The following is a 15733-nucleotide window of genomic DNA, read 5'->3' as shown; positions in this document are numbered from 1 at the left end:
ACACATGTTTTAAGCTCACCAAATTCTAACAGGATTTATAATTGGGAGTACCTGAGCAGGGGGAATTCAACTCATAAAACAGCTGCTTCTTTTTTGGCCAGCAAATTCAAGAAAATTAATTTTCAGCTTTATTGGAGAACTTCACAGGAGGACAAAGGGTGGGTGTTATAGACAGGAACAATGGGCTTTTAACTACACAGTATTTGGGGTGAATATGCTCTTTTCCCTACACGATACTTGGAATGTGTTTAGAATGTATCAGTCATGTAATGGTGGTTGATCTAGAGTTAAGGAATGGCTCAAGATTCCTTACTGCTTTATCCATGCTATGGCTTTGGCACATACAGCACACTCAGCCAGATACTTACCTGCGCTGTTAAGACTGCATTATACTCACTAATCCTACCTGACTACTTCTAGATTAGATACTTTGATAAGAAGATGCACTTTCATCATGGATGAAATCACAGGAAGTAGGGAAGATTTTTTTTTTTTAAGAGGAAATCCAGATCGTAGACTCCCACTTTATCACTGAGATGGAGTCATCACAACAAAGAGCGGAAAGGATTCTGAGCTGGTTCTTATGGCTATATAAATACCTCCTAGACCCATATTTACTGAAGTGCTAAATGACCTTTCTGCCACCCCTTAAGCAACTGCTGCTTCTTTATCAAGCTGCTGAAAATATAAATGATTTTAGATGCAGTCTAGGTATGCAAGGAGCACAAGGAGCAGTTTTTCACCAGTAAGTGTGTGTGTGTGTGTGTGTGAGAGAGAGAGAGAGAGAGAGAGAGAGAGAGAGAGAGAGTGTTTTAGTTTAGGTTGATGATCATTGACAGACTTCCAGCAGGAGGAGGCTGAAGAGAATTGAATAGAATGTAAAGCAGGACAAGACATAGAAGCTCCGAAGTGGTGTGGAAGAGTGTGTGAATACAAGAGAGGGAAAAGAAGGCAGTGAGATTTTTAAGGCTTTCGTACTTTCAGGAATGTGAACAGCTTTGAACAGCTTCATAATTCCATCAACTCAGGATGAATTCTTGTCATATCTGGCCAGAAGGCTGTGCCTCCAAACCAAATGCATTTCCAAAGTACAAGAAGAGAAGAGGGCATGGGAATGCAGGAGTCGAGAGGAGAGAAATAAGGGGGGGAAAGGTAAGTAGCAAAGAGTGCTGATGGGACACAAGGAAAAAGAGGTCAAGCAGTACTGAAAAAGGAGAAGACTGGAATAGGAAATGGAGAAAAAATGCTGAAGGGCGGCAGGAAGAGAAGGCAGGGGGATGGGATTGGGAGGTGCAATGGCAGTGAGGCTGCAGCTGAAGAAATTGTAAATGCATGTGCATGGCCAGTTTTATTGAGTTGTCTGGAGAGCCATCTACTGTCCATGAGCAAAAGTGCATTTAGGGTAAATGTGCTGCGCTGGGTGAGTCAATGTCAGTTCCTTCACTCCATCACACTGGGCACATACTGAACTTGTCACAGATTAGTAAGTGATGCCAGAGAGTGAGCTGAGCTGGAAACTGCTGGGCCAGCTGTGTAAATCTGAAGATGAGGGAAAGCAGCACTCTAGAGCTCACCCCTCACCTGCCCTCCGCTACTGGGCTGATCCCTCAGCCCTGCATGTGCCTCCAGTAGTAGCAGAAGATGTCAGTGCTTGGGGGTAGCATCTGCTCAGTCTGGGTCTCCCCCGACCCTTCCCACACACCATGTACACTGGCACGTTCCAAAGGTCTGCCTTCATGGCAGATGTCTCTGCACCTCAGATGTTCCGCTTCAGCCTGAAAGGTGGTAATGCTTTATGGGGGTGGGGGCAAGGCAGATAGATGATAGGGGTGGCTGTTGCCTCACTAACACTATTATCTACTGATGTATGCCCTCTCTGTATCTGACGATCTGCCCCTCTGAAAACAGCCACTCCTTCACCACCACTGAGGAACTATTGCTTCCCTTGTGATCACTTTTGACACAGTACTCGGGGAGCATTTCAGCAAAAGTCAGAATGGCCTTGGCTTTCCTGGGAAAATAAATGCTCCTCGAGTTAGAGGACTGAAATTCCATCCTGGTGATGGGGCCTGATCCTGACCGGCCTGCCTGCCCGCAGCAACAGCTCACTGTGTAATAGCAATGCCTCATAGCTTCTTGCATTAGCACATGCTAACACCAGAAAACAGCACTGCTGCATTGACGGATGGTAGTAAATGGCCTTCCCAGGCTGCTAGCAATGTTACTGGCTGTCCCTGATGGCTCTGAGGTCTTCTACCATCTGATCCCTGCTTCAGGCCTTAATTCTCCGTTGCCTTTTACTATGCGGTGTTTCTCCTCACTAGCCTCCCTGTTTCCCTGGGCTTTGAAGTATTCAAAGTCCAAATATTGCAGCCAAGGCAACCGTCCCTTTCTAGTATTCCAGACTTGTCGCCCCTTCTTTATATTCCTCCAGTGTAATTCTTTCTGCATTACATTTGGACTTCTTGTCCTCCTCTCTGGTGCTCTGTTCTCTCTTCTCTGATACTTATTTCTCGGCAATGATCTCCCCCCCCCCCGTGCTCTCTCTCACACATACACACACCCCTCTCTTCTGTACACTGCTTTCTCCTGCCATTCTGCCATGGTTCTTTCCCCTCAATCACTCACTAAGACACAGTCACCTTCCCGATACACAAATCAACACCATTCATTTTCTCCTTCAGCGGCTTTCTCCCAACCCTCTTCTCCCTTCCCCATCCGTCCCTGCATGCGTCCCTGATTCTGATTGCTTCAATTTCTGTAACCGGCTCTTCATTATTAACACTAGGACCAATTTAGATTGTCAGCTCCTCTGGTCGGGAGCTGGGGCGGTTACTAGTTTGCATGGCACCCGCTTTGCCTGTGGACTGTAGTGAGAGGAAAAGAGTCACTGCCGAGAGCGACTGTGTCAGCATTTCCTGCACAAGCCACAGCAGCTGAATTGGCCACTTTGCAGTCTTGCTTCTAACGGTGCAGACCTTTTGAGTACCGCTGTATGAGCATACAGCTTTCTGACAGCTAAGGAGCCCTAGTAACTTGAGTTTCTTCACAGCTGTCAACCATCTAGGCCAAATGACACTGCCTATACGAGCCAGACCATCTTTTTCAACAACGAGAGCCCCCTTGCCTTTTTTCTTCTGCCACACCAGCCCCAGAGTACACCTCTCTGGCAGCACAGTATGCTGTTCGTATTAATGTCTGCTTCACACTTCCACTAATCTTGCCTCTGTGTTCCAGCCATCCAAGATGTTTGCCATCACCAAGGGATCTTTCTCAATCTGCTACATATCAAACTAAATGAGGCATGCTTAGGAATAATTATGACATGACATAGTCCAGAACTGGGAGCAGATGGGGCTTCCCTTAGGATGATCCAGGTCTGTTTTCAGGGGACTGGAGGGGAGGTCCAGAAATCTTAATGTTTTCCTACATGTCAGCCAAAAGAGACTGCAAGGATGAATGGAGCATAATGGCTGGCAAACAGGGAGGACAGAGAAAGGAAATCTTCTGATGGAACGCAGCTTTTCTTATCATGTCCACTTCCCCTGTTTATGCAGGTATTTCCCCCCTTTTGTGTTATAGGATTTACCTATAGTACATAGAAAAGAAGAGTGAAAAACATGGATTAGCTAATGTGGAATCGGTAATGAAGAGGAATCCCACCATGGGATACTCAATGGAAAGAATCCAGGTTTAAGAGCAAGGGCTAGCCCAGTTTGGGAATGAGGAAGTGCCTGCTGACCTTACACTGGTACCGTGCTGCTGTTAACCCTTTCGAATACCAGGATCCAACAGGTTTGGACCATTCCACAAAAGGCAGGAGTTGTTCAGCATGTTCTTGAGCTCCATCTACTGGCACTTTCTTAACAGAGATATGTGCATATACTGGGAAGCTAGAAATAAAAGATGTAGAACCCACCCTACGTGCAAAGTGGCTTGCATTAAGAGTGTCTTAATATTCACTTGGGAGTGTTGGTTTCATGGGGGAAATTCATACATTACTTCAGAAATGCTAGTTTTATAGGAGAAAAGAGAAAATTGGTTAGGTTTTTATCATTGTGCACTGACATTTGTAACACATGTGGTCTCTTTTAGCAGCAAACTAATAAAAATGCAAACTCTATTGGATGACATCCTAAATGTTTGCTGTTCCAAGAGGCACAGCAAATCCAGTGGTTAGAGCAGAAGCTTGATCAGTTACAAAATATAAACTATTGAAAAGGCATTCATTTTGTACTGGTTAAAGCTTGATATCATAGATAATTCTTCATTACTGGGTTTTACTTCAAAAGGAATTCAAAGATTTCCCCATTATAATCTGTGGGAGATCCTAGTATAAAGTTGCCTGGAAATGTTCCTTCTGTAAAAAGAATGTTTGGTCTTGATGACTAGGGACACTGCTAAAGTCTTGATAAAGACCACTATCTGAAACAAGGCAATGATAAAGGATTTATACAATACAAGAAGACTAAGATCTTTAAAAAGTTATGCAACTTTAAAGATTTTAATTGGTCCTTCTCCTTATTTACAGATGATCCAGATAGTTGTAATCTGTGCTGAGCTTAGAATGCATGCAATTTACTGTAAATTTTATTTTATGAGGCTTAGAATTTTTTCAGAAGAGGAATCCTCTATGTGTGGATGTGCTTACCATCAGGAGGAGGAGGAGGAGGATGATCTTTTAAATGGCCAGTGTCTGTCTGAATATTTTATTTATTTATCATATTTTTACACCGCCCAAAACTTACGTCTCTGGGTGGTTTACAACAAGATTAAAAGTAAAATGTTAATTTAAAAAAATGTAAAAGCAAGAAATTTAAAATATAATTTAAATTTTTTTAAAAATATTCTAAAAATAACATTAAAACAATCAAAACAATATCATTTAAAAGTCTGGGTGAAGAAATGTGTCTTTAGAGACTTTTAAAAAGATGTCAGAGATGGGGAGGCTCTTATTTCACTAGGGAGCGCATCCCAAAGCTTCGGGGCAGCAATGGAGAAGGCCCATCCCTGAGTAGCCACCAGACGAGCTGGTGGCAAATGCAGACGGACCTCTCCTGATGATCTCAGTGGGCAGTGGGGTTCATAACGAAGAAGACATTTTCTTAAAAACCCAGGGCCCAAGCTATTTAGGGCTTTATAGGTTATGACCAACACCTTGTATTTTGCCCGGAAACATATTGGCAGCCAATGTAACTCCTTCAGTATGGGAGTAATATGGTCTCTCCTGAATGACCCAGAGACCAGCCTGGCTGCCGCATTCTGGACCAACTGTAGTTTCTGGACTATGTACAAGGGCAGCCCCACATAGAGTGCATTGCAGTAATCCAGTCTGGAGGTTACCAGCAGATGTACCACTGTTTTGAGGTAGTCTAACTCAAGAAACAGATGTAGCTGGCATATCAGCCGACGCTGATAGAAGGCACTTCTGGCCACTGTCTCAACCTGGGACACCAAGGAGAAACTTGGATCCAGAAGCACCCCTAGACTGCGTACCTGTTCCTTCTGGGGAAGTGTTACCCCATCCAGAACAGGCAGATCAAAACAGGCAGATCCCTTTATCTATATAGGGATAGATATATTTCATTTTTTATGCGTAATTGTGTGTTTCATGATAATCTTAGATTACTGTTTCTTTTGCAAGATGATGATATCTTTAAAGTTACTCAGGTAACTAAATTTGTTTATTCTGCTGAAAAGCTGAAGAAAAACAGTCTTGGCCCTTTGATACTGCCTGATAAATATTTTAATCTGCAGCTATTTTAATCCTGTTTTATCTCGATGTAATTTTGTTGGTTTACTCAATGTTTTGCTGTTGTAATGCTGTTTTGGTAATGACCAATGGTTTTGTAATGATAAATAAAGATGCAACCTAACCTAAAACATCCTAAAGCTGGTATTTTTGAATAAGCATGCAGCACATCTCACTTTAAAAGGCAATGTCCTCTTGAAAGACACTCTGATAGGACTTTCCCCCCAACCGCGTTAATAGCCTGCCTTTTCCTGATCACAACAAACTTGTTCTTGATTCAGTGTCTGAATATTTATGTGCAAGAGTCATTCTCTTTATATTTGGGCAAGTCTTTTAGGTGATCCATCTAATACAGTATTTCACAGAAGTAGCATTCTACTTCAGTGTCATATACTGCATACATAAAACACTCCTCCGATAATCTAAGGTGAACTCTGCTCCCTAACTTTTCCCCCATGACTACCAGTGTTGAGATAACTGGCATATTAAGGAAAAGGCTAAACTCAAACCCTCCTCCCTGACTAGTCTCAAAGACTTTTTTGGAGGAACATACATCATGCAATATGAAGTAGCACAGTCTAGAAAGGGCTAGACCATGTGGTTGTTCTGAAATTTGGTAGTTTGGTCCTGAGTCTAATGGTGCAATAAGATTTGTATCCTTTCTTGCGCTGCTTCTAATGTGACATTGAAAGAGGATTCATGGACCACATCAAAGGCAAGTACTCTGAAGCCATGTAGGCTTCACAATCTCATTGGGTGAGAGAGCCATGATCCCATTTCACACATATAGTGAATAAGTTTCTCACTTCCTGGTACTTAATGAGCTGGCTCCCAGAATACCTTTTAGTCTGAAATGCATCACCTGTGAAGGTTGTTAAAGTGAAATAAAAAGTCGAAAAGATAATTTTTAAGATCAAATGCACATCTAGCCAAAGTAGTTCTTACTTTTGAATTACAGGTCCAGGAAATGCAAAACCCAGTTTAGAGGTCATTGGTAAAACTAGTTGGTATTAATTAGATTATCATTTGCCTTTGTATAGAGGTCTAGAATTCAAATTCCCAGAAACAAGGCAATTAAAAAACAAAGCTCAGCAAGAAAATACTTTTAAAAGATTAGAATATCTTCTGTATTATTCAGACTTTGCTCACTGGATACTAAAGAACAGATATGGCAAATGAAGCTGGAATATTAACTGGAATAGAAAAACTAGAGCATTTGAAAAGCACAATTCAGTTCAGTTTTGAAGCTATCACCTGGTGACTGGAGAATTTGGCCTTGAGTCCTCTGGGAGCAAATTCCCATCTCTCTCAAAGTTGCACAGAGCATTAATTACACTTCTCATTTTGTTACATCTCATTTTCTTTCCATTGTAGAAATTCTAGGAACATATGAAGCTGCCTGATACTGCCTCAGATCCTTGGTCCATCTAGCTCAGTATTGTCTCTACACTGATAAGATGGCTGTTAGGAGTCTTTCCCAGCCCTACCTGGAGATGCCAGGGATTAAACATGGGATAATCTGCATGCAAAACAGATACTCTACCACTGAGCTACAAGCCCATCCCCTAAGGGGGATATCTTACAATGGACAGGGAGGAGAGCTGGTCTTGTGGTAGCAAGCATGACTTGTCCCCTTCGCTAAGCAGGGTCTGCCCTGGTTGCATCTGAATGGGAGACTTGATGTGTGAGCACTATAAGATATTTCGCTTTGGGGATGGAGCTGCTCTGGGAAGAGCATCTAGGCTCCAAGTTCCCTCCCTGGCATCTCCAAGATAGGGCTGAGAGAGATTCCTTGGAGAAGCCGTTGCTGGTCTGTGAAGACAATACTGAGCTAGATGGACCAATGGTCTGACTCAATATATGGCAGCTTCCTATGTTCCTATGACTGCACTCGTGTGTCGTCACCCATCCAAATACAGACCAAGGCAAACCCTGCTTAGCAAAGGGGACAACTCATGCCTGCTACTGCAAGACCAGCTCTCCAGCCTCTCCTCTGGGGAAGTATGACCCTTTCCGTGGTAGGGGTAGTTGCAATTTATACTGCACAGCACTGCAAGACTGTAGTGCGGATATATTCAAATGACAAGCCTCTGGTTCCCTAGACCCTGTTTCATTATTGGGCTCATTGCCTGAGTATCAAAGCCCTCTCCAGCTGTTATAAAACCATGGATGCAGCACCCTGCTTACAGCACTAGTGGGAATGTGTCAGCGTCCAAGACCCCCCACTTTCTGTTTGCCTAGACAAATGCGGTGCTGAGGCAAGGTCCTGCTACCATTGTGGGTGTCTAGAATGCCCCAGCTCAGAGGGAAAATCTCTCCCCAAGTTCAGCAGTTGTTTCTGCAGACAAATGCTGTACTTGTGGACAGCAAGGAGACAGGGCTACGGAGTGTGTCAGTGCAGGGAGCAGGGCCTGGCGGTGTACTCCTGTAGATGGCGTAACCCTGTACAGTTACACTGCACCTGAAGAGGGCTATCATTTCATACTGATGCGAGTCCCCTGTCTCTTTTTTTCTATTTCATTAAAAATAATGTCAATAAACATTTAGAAAGCAGGGGAGAACCCAAGTCTTTAGAAGCCTTTTAAAAGAGGATAGAGGAAATGTCAAATCAAATCAAAACCTTTATTTTGGTCATTGACCAGCATAAAATAAACATTTCACAATGAAATCAATTTAGGTGGTAAATTCTTTGTGTATTTTACAGACAATATAACAGAACTTGGCCACACTGCCGGAAACCGGTTGTTTAAAAGTGGACAGCAGATAATTCAGATAAAAATCATCAGTGTGACCAGGAAAATTCTTTAGCAAAGGAGAAATAAAATCTAAACGGGCATCCTTATAAAAAGCACTCTAAAGAATCATGTGAGTGGTAGTCTCTATGTCACCCGAGGCACAGGGGCACGTGTGAGCTGAGTATGGCAACTTTTTGAACCTCCCCTCTAGCACTGCAGTTGGAAGTGAGTTAAGGCGGGCTAACACCAAAGCTCTCTGGAATTTTGCAATAGGTAGGTTGTTTAAGTATTTGGTGGGTCTAATACTCAAGAGTTGATTGCCTATGTACAATCTTCTTGGCAGAAAGAGAAAACGTACATTAGACACAAGAGAAAAGGAATTCCAAGTGTTGGGAGGAGCAAAAGAGAGCAGGGGAGAAAAATGAAAGAAAAGGAAGGAAGAAAACAATAAGACGCTAGCAAATTAGCACCATATCCTGGCTGCGTTGACAACATTCTGTGAAAGGGCAACAGGCAGAGGGGCCATGGCTCAGGGGTAGAGTATGTGCTTTGCACACAGAAGTTTCCAGGTCCAAACCTAGCTAAAACGAATTTGGGGGTAGTGGGGCTAAGAAAGACCCATTCTTGAGACCTTGGAAAGCCACTGCCAGTCTGGGGTGGGTAGAGACAGTACTGGCCTATAAAGATCAGTGGTTGGTCAGATGCAGGGCAACTTCATCATAGGTTAAATAAAATGTTAATATCAAAGTTCTGCTCAATAGAATGGCTGGGCATTCAGTGGGCAGGGAGGATCTCTGCCCTCCTTACTTCTCTAGAGAACGGTCAAGCTAAGTGAGCTACCCACTGCACGTAGTTACTATGAATATTTCTATGCCGCTTTTCAACACGGTAGCCACCTAATGGCACAGAGGGGAAATGATTTGGTTAGCAAGCCAGAAGTTGCTGGTTCGAATCCCTGCTGGTATGTTTCCAACCTATATCAGGCAGCAGTGATATAGGAAGATGCTGAAAGTCATCATCTCATACTGCGCGGGAGGAGGCAATGGTAAACCTCTCCTGTATTCTACCAAAGAAAACCACAGGGCTTTGTGGCCCGCAGGAGTTGACACCAACTCAACGGCACACTTTTCCAACACAGTATTCAAAGCCACATTTACACTGAAAAATAAATAAATGATAAATGATAAAATGGCCCCTTGTTCCAAAAGGGCTCACATTCTAAAAGGAAATATAAGGTAGATAGTACCAGCAACAAGCACGGGAGGGATGCTGTGCTGGGGTTGGATAGGGACAGTTGCTCTCCTGCTGCGAAATGTATCTGTAGCTGTTGTTCTCCAGTTGTATTCTCCAGGCATTTAATAGGAGACATTTCAGAAGACGTGATTTGAGGACATCCAAATCTCCCAAGTACCAATGTGGTTATCTCTGGAAAATTTGGTTCAGATCAATTTGGAACATTCTGCCATGTCATTCCCCTCCTCCTTCAACTTATATGACTGGATTTATAGGCTCATTTTTATACCATGTCAAGATGTTGCATAATTGACCATAAGAGGAGCTCATATTTGTACAATTGAATCTGCAGGCTATATTGTTCATGTGCCTTAGCAATCACAGTGGCAGTCACCTGGCTTTTCTGTTGTTTGTTAGATTTGTTTAGCAAAGTGTAATCCTTGTGTCTTTTATCAAACATCATGTCTGATTTCCTGTCGCTTGCTGAGGTGAGACTCATCAGCCTTGTAAGCCGGGATCTTCTTTTCCTATAGGAATTCTCTTTGATGGGAATAGGTGTAACTGAAGCATAATTTAATAGAAGAGAACACAGCAGGCGTGGGGAAAATACACATCAGTGCTGGGTTCAAGTGCACTGTACACGTCTTATCTCGCGTATCCTGGTGTTATTCTTGGAACTTCGAACTTTGGGCCATAGTTCAAGAAAAAAGACTGAGCTGTATAACAATTTTTGAGGCTGCCTACAATAAAGCATGTTTCTTTTCTAGATACTGCTCGGATCTTCATCTGCATTAGTTTCACTCTGCTTCAAACTGGAGCTGGTTTTCAAATCTGTTTCCTGAAAGTCATATTTTCTTCCTTTAAAAAAAATGGTTAAAAGGAAGATACCTCTCTTTTTGAAACTGATTTCAAAATCATACTGTTTCTTTTTTCATTTTACATCCCTCTTATTCTTTGTCTTTCCCTTTATTTCCATTTTGTATTCATTGTCCATTGTGGGAGGAGGTGGGAGGAGAGAAAGAATCCACCACCTATGGTATGATCCAGGCATCTCCTATGCACAGCAGCGAATGCTTTGGTACTGCTCTGTATACACAGGAGAGGGAGTCGGAGCTTGGGAATCTGTTGTATGTGTGCACAGATACATATGCATTTGAGGGGGTAGGTCCAAACAGGATCCTGCTGTTCACCCACTGAAAAGTCAGATATATTTATTTCATCCTTTCCCCCATTTAAGCCTGCTTTTATAAAAATAACTTTCCTGCTACCAGGGGTTCTCATATGGGGGTCCCCAGATGTTGCTGGACTACAAGTCGCATCATCCACAGCCAATCACCATGGTTAGAGATGATGGGAGTTGTAGTCCAACACCATCTGGGAACCCCAGTTTGAGGACCCCTGTACTGTTTTTTTTTAATCCTTTCTAATCTTATCTGGTAAATTCCAGATGGTGTCACTTGGAGACTGCTGCTCTGCAAAGCAAGAACTAAAGTATGGAGTTCCACAAGACTCCATATTGTCTCCAATGCTCTTTAAAATCTACATGAAATTGCCGGGAAAGTTCATCAGGAAGTTTTGTGCAGGGTGTTTCCAATAACCTGATGACACCCAGATTTATTTCTCTGTATCATCTTCATCAGGAAATAGCGTAACTTCCCTAAATGCCTGCCTGGAGGTGGTAATGGGTTGGATGAGGGATAACAAACTGAAGTTGAATCCATATAAGATGGAGGTTCTGACTGGGGGGCGGGGGTCAGGCCCTGAGAGATGGTTTTGATCTGACTGATCTGGCTGAGGTTACACTCCAGGTATTTAGCTTGGGAATGCTCCTGGATCTAAAACTCTCTCTGGTTTCTCAGGTTGAGGCAGTGGCCATGAGTGCTTTTTTATCAGCTTTGACTAATACATCAGCTACATCCATTTCTGGAAGTAAATGACCTTAAAACAGTAGTGCATGTGCTGGTAACCTCCAGGCTTGACTATTGTAATGCACTCTATGTGGGGCTGCCTTTATACATAGTCCAGAATCTACAATTGGTACAGAATATAGCAGTCAGACTGGTCTCTGGGACAACCCAAAGGGACCATATAGTGCCAGTTTTAAAATAACTGTACTGGCTGCTGATATTTTTCTGAGTGAAATACAAAGCGCCGGTTATTACCTATAAATGCCTCAACAGCTTAGGTCCAGGGTACTTAAGAGAGCGCCTTCTTTGTCATGAACCCTGTCACCTATTAAGAGCCTCTGGAGAGGTCTGGTTACAGTTGCTGCTGGATTATTTGGTGGTGACTCTTAACCGGGCCTTCTCTGAGCCTGCCCCAGGGCTTTGTAATATGCTCCCTGTTGAAATAAGAGCATCTCCATCTCTGTTTGCTTTTTCTTCAAGATGCACCTGGTTTTCTCAGGCTTTGAACTGAAATTAATTTTGAACTGTTTAATTTGTTTATATCTTATGAGATTGTTTTTTCCTTATCTTGTGAAATTTTAACTTTTACTGTTTTATATTGTGCTTTAAATTTTGTACACACCTAGAGATGTACATATAAGGTGGTATAAAATATATGAGAGAGAGAGAGAGAGAGAGGAATGAATATATCAGTAAATGAACTGGTTTGTCATTCACCCATACAGGCTTTGGGTTTGATGAGTGCTCACTCCCAGTAGGCCCTTCTCACCTGAATAAATGTGAGGGATGGCTGTAATATTTGCAAATATTACATAAATTTGCTGGGTACCCTGTGGCTTGGCTGTTCTAGGCCAGTACCAGTTTGCTCTCTATATCTGCTTTGTTCAGCTGGCAATGCATCTAACAACATCTTACAGTCGTTCGCACAACTGTTACTGGGACAGGGAGGATTGGTGGGGGGGAGGGCGAATGCAGAATAGAACCTACATTTCTCCCAGATGAACTTTGGATTGCCATTTGGTGCACAACTCGTGCACCCACAAGATCTGCGCTGCTTTGCACAGCACAGATGTCCAGAGGCCTCCAGGAATCCCAAAACACACCATGAGCAATGCTGTGCATTGAGGGACTTCCCCTCTGGCCAGGCACTCTAGGCCCCCAGCTCTGTGTGCTTGGGCTGTCTGAAGCCCAAGCATTCACATGATCCTGGACCTGGGGTAAAGGGCACTCTTGTGCCCTTTAACCCAGGTAATAACATAAGAAGATAAGATCAGCCCTGCTGGATCAAGCTCAAGCCCCCTCTAGTCCAGCATCCTGTTTTACACAGTGGCCCACCAGGTGCCGCTGGAAGCCTACAGGCAGGAGTTGAGGGCATGCCCTCTCTCCTGCTCTTACTCCCCTGCAACTGGTATTCAGAGGCATCCTGCCTTTGATGCTGGAGGTGGCCTATAGCTCTCCAACTAATAGCTGTTGATAGAAATCTGTTTAAGTTATCCAAACCCCTCTTAAAGTTATCCAGGTTTTTGGCTGTCACCACATCTTGTGGCAGAGAATTCCACAAGTTGATTATGCATTGTGTGAAAAAGTACTTCCCCTTGTTGGACCTAAATTTCCTGGCAATCAATTTCATGGGATGACCCCTAGTTCGAGTGTTATGTGAGAGGGAAACAAATTTATCTCTATCCACTTTCTCCACTCCATGCATGATTTTATAGACCTCCATCATGTCTCCCCGTGGTTGTCTTTTTTCTAAACTAAATAGCCCCAGGTGTTGTAGCCTTGCCTCATAAGAAAGATTCTCTAGGCCCCTGATCGTCTTGGTTGCCCTCTTCTGCACCTTTCCAATTTCTACATTGTCTTTTAAAAGTCCAGGTAAAATACTTGGTCTACTGGAGGAGGCAATGCCAGGATCAGCCTCAATCCCAGGACTTCACATGAGCAGCCCTAGCCAGGTAGAGCTACCCAAGCCTGGATAGCACTGTTCATGTGAATTGCCTTCCAGTCTGTCATTTGGCTGTAACCCCCCAGTTGGATGCTGTCTTCTTGGGATGACATGGGGAAAGCTTTACATTCTGACATTTAAATGACATAACATTCGATTCTGCTAATTTCAAACTTTCTGTCTCCTTAGAAACTAAATGAATTTTTGTGTTTTACAGTAGCACTGGTAGAAGCTGTTTGTGGGTTGACATTACCAACTCTTACTTACCAGCATAAATGGGCAATTGTAATCCGTACGTTGAAATATGTGGATGACAAACTCCTTGTCAGCAACTGGAGCTTTCTTGGGTAAAAATATATATAGGAAAATACAAGTTTCATTTTCAAAACCTCAGTAGGTACATCAGAACCAAGCATAAATAGGTGAATAGAATAAAGAGTCACTGCAGGTTGAATTCCTAGAAATCTCTGTATTAGAAATGATTATAAAAACACTCCTCATTTCTAAAAACTAATGATTTTCTGCTCTTTTGGACTGCTGCTGGGAATCTATGGCTGCAACCTTTGAAAGGAGAGAAAATCAGATAAGTCAAGAAATTTGGCCTGGCCTGATTGGATCTTACACAAACTTCTACAATAAACACTGGTAGAAATCATGCCGAGACCAGCATTGACCATACGTTTTAGAGCAGTCATCTTCACTATTTCTGAAGGGAGGGGTGCTGACCACTTGCTGGCCACTCACATGGCCTCTTCACATCCATGGAAGCTAGCTGAGTGCTGGGGGCGGGGCAGAATCCCCATGGAATGCTGGATTAGATGCCACTGGTTCCCAGAGTTTCCTGGGTGACCAAGTGGTGAAAAGCAGCTTTTTAAAAAGAATCATGCACTGCCCTTGCCACCCACCTGGGGGACAGGGGAGACAGACAGAGAGAGCAAACAAGCATGGAGGAGGAGGAGGAGTGGGAGAGGAGTGGGAGTGCAATGAAGATCAGTGTTTTAGAGTATCTTGGTTCTGTAGTAAGAGCCCCTACCACGTGTTGCAGAGAAATTACTTATCCTTTATCATTGAAGGAAGCCAACTTTAACTGCGAAACAAGAGTTTGATATTCATCACTTACTAAGCATAGGCTAAGAAAACAATAAACAGGCTAACAGTCTCTTATGCAGAGAGAGGGAGAACCTCTCAGTTTGAATTTAAGTCAGCAAGTAAGAAACAGACAAACAAACAAAGTGTGACTCCACCCCATGGAGAAACACCATTGCCAGTTTCGGAAGCTCTTCTCATGATCAGTGAGAAGAGATTTTGGTGGGTCTGCGGGGAGAGCGGACTTAGCCCCCTCTCCCTGCAGACGATCATGCCTGCAGCCCTGCTGACGATTACCAGCTCCATCACAGGGCCGGTGGGGGCTGTGGGGATTGGGGGCCGCATGGCCCCCGGAAGTGCCAGGATGTCCCGCGTGAGCACACGAGGCATTCTGGGAGGACCCCGAGACCGGCAACACCTACTCATGTGTTGCTGCTCAGCGCAGTGGCATACAAGCAAAAAAAATGAGGTTAACAGAGCGCTCACTCTGTTAACCTCATTTAAGGGGAGGGGGGATTAGGTGGGCTAGCCACTTTGGAACCACTGGGCTTGCCTGTGGGCCTAGTGGTTCCCATGATCACTAGAAAGTGGGCTAGGCTTAGCCCACTTTCTACTGATCGTGGGAATAGCTTCTCTTCTGTCTACTTGCAGCACAAGCTTTTGGATCCTAGCTCCATCTCTACCAATTACAAGTCAATGGGTACTGGATCTGAATCACCATGTCAATGTTGGGTCATTAGCAGTGACCCGTCTTGAGCTGCAGCTAATTCATCATTCATAAATAATGAGAGTTGCAGAACTGGGAAGAGTTATCATCACATACTGTATTTGAAGCTTATTCAAAAGACTTCTCAATGAATGCTTTATTACCTAGAAGGAAAGAGGTTCCTAGATGCTTACAGGAGAATCTACAATAGCTCGAGTGGCAAAGGGCAGGCATTCTTTTGCTCCTATATTTTATGAAAGTTACCACAAATCTAGCCTTTTATTTTTAAAAAATAACCACTCTTTCTTGAACTACATGAATATTGTACACTGAACCACTCATGAGAAAAGCCAAACAAAAGCATTTGGAGGG

Source organism: Hemicordylus capensis, chromosome 5, assembly GCF_027244095.1.
Source record: "Hemicordylus capensis ecotype Gifberg chromosome 5, rHemCap1.1.pri, whole genome shotgun sequence".
Taxonomy (NCBI): domain Eukaryota; kingdom Metazoa; phylum Chordata; class Lepidosauria; order Squamata; family Cordylidae; genus Hemicordylus; species Hemicordylus capensis.
Note: the sequence above shows the minus strand (reverse complement) of the source record.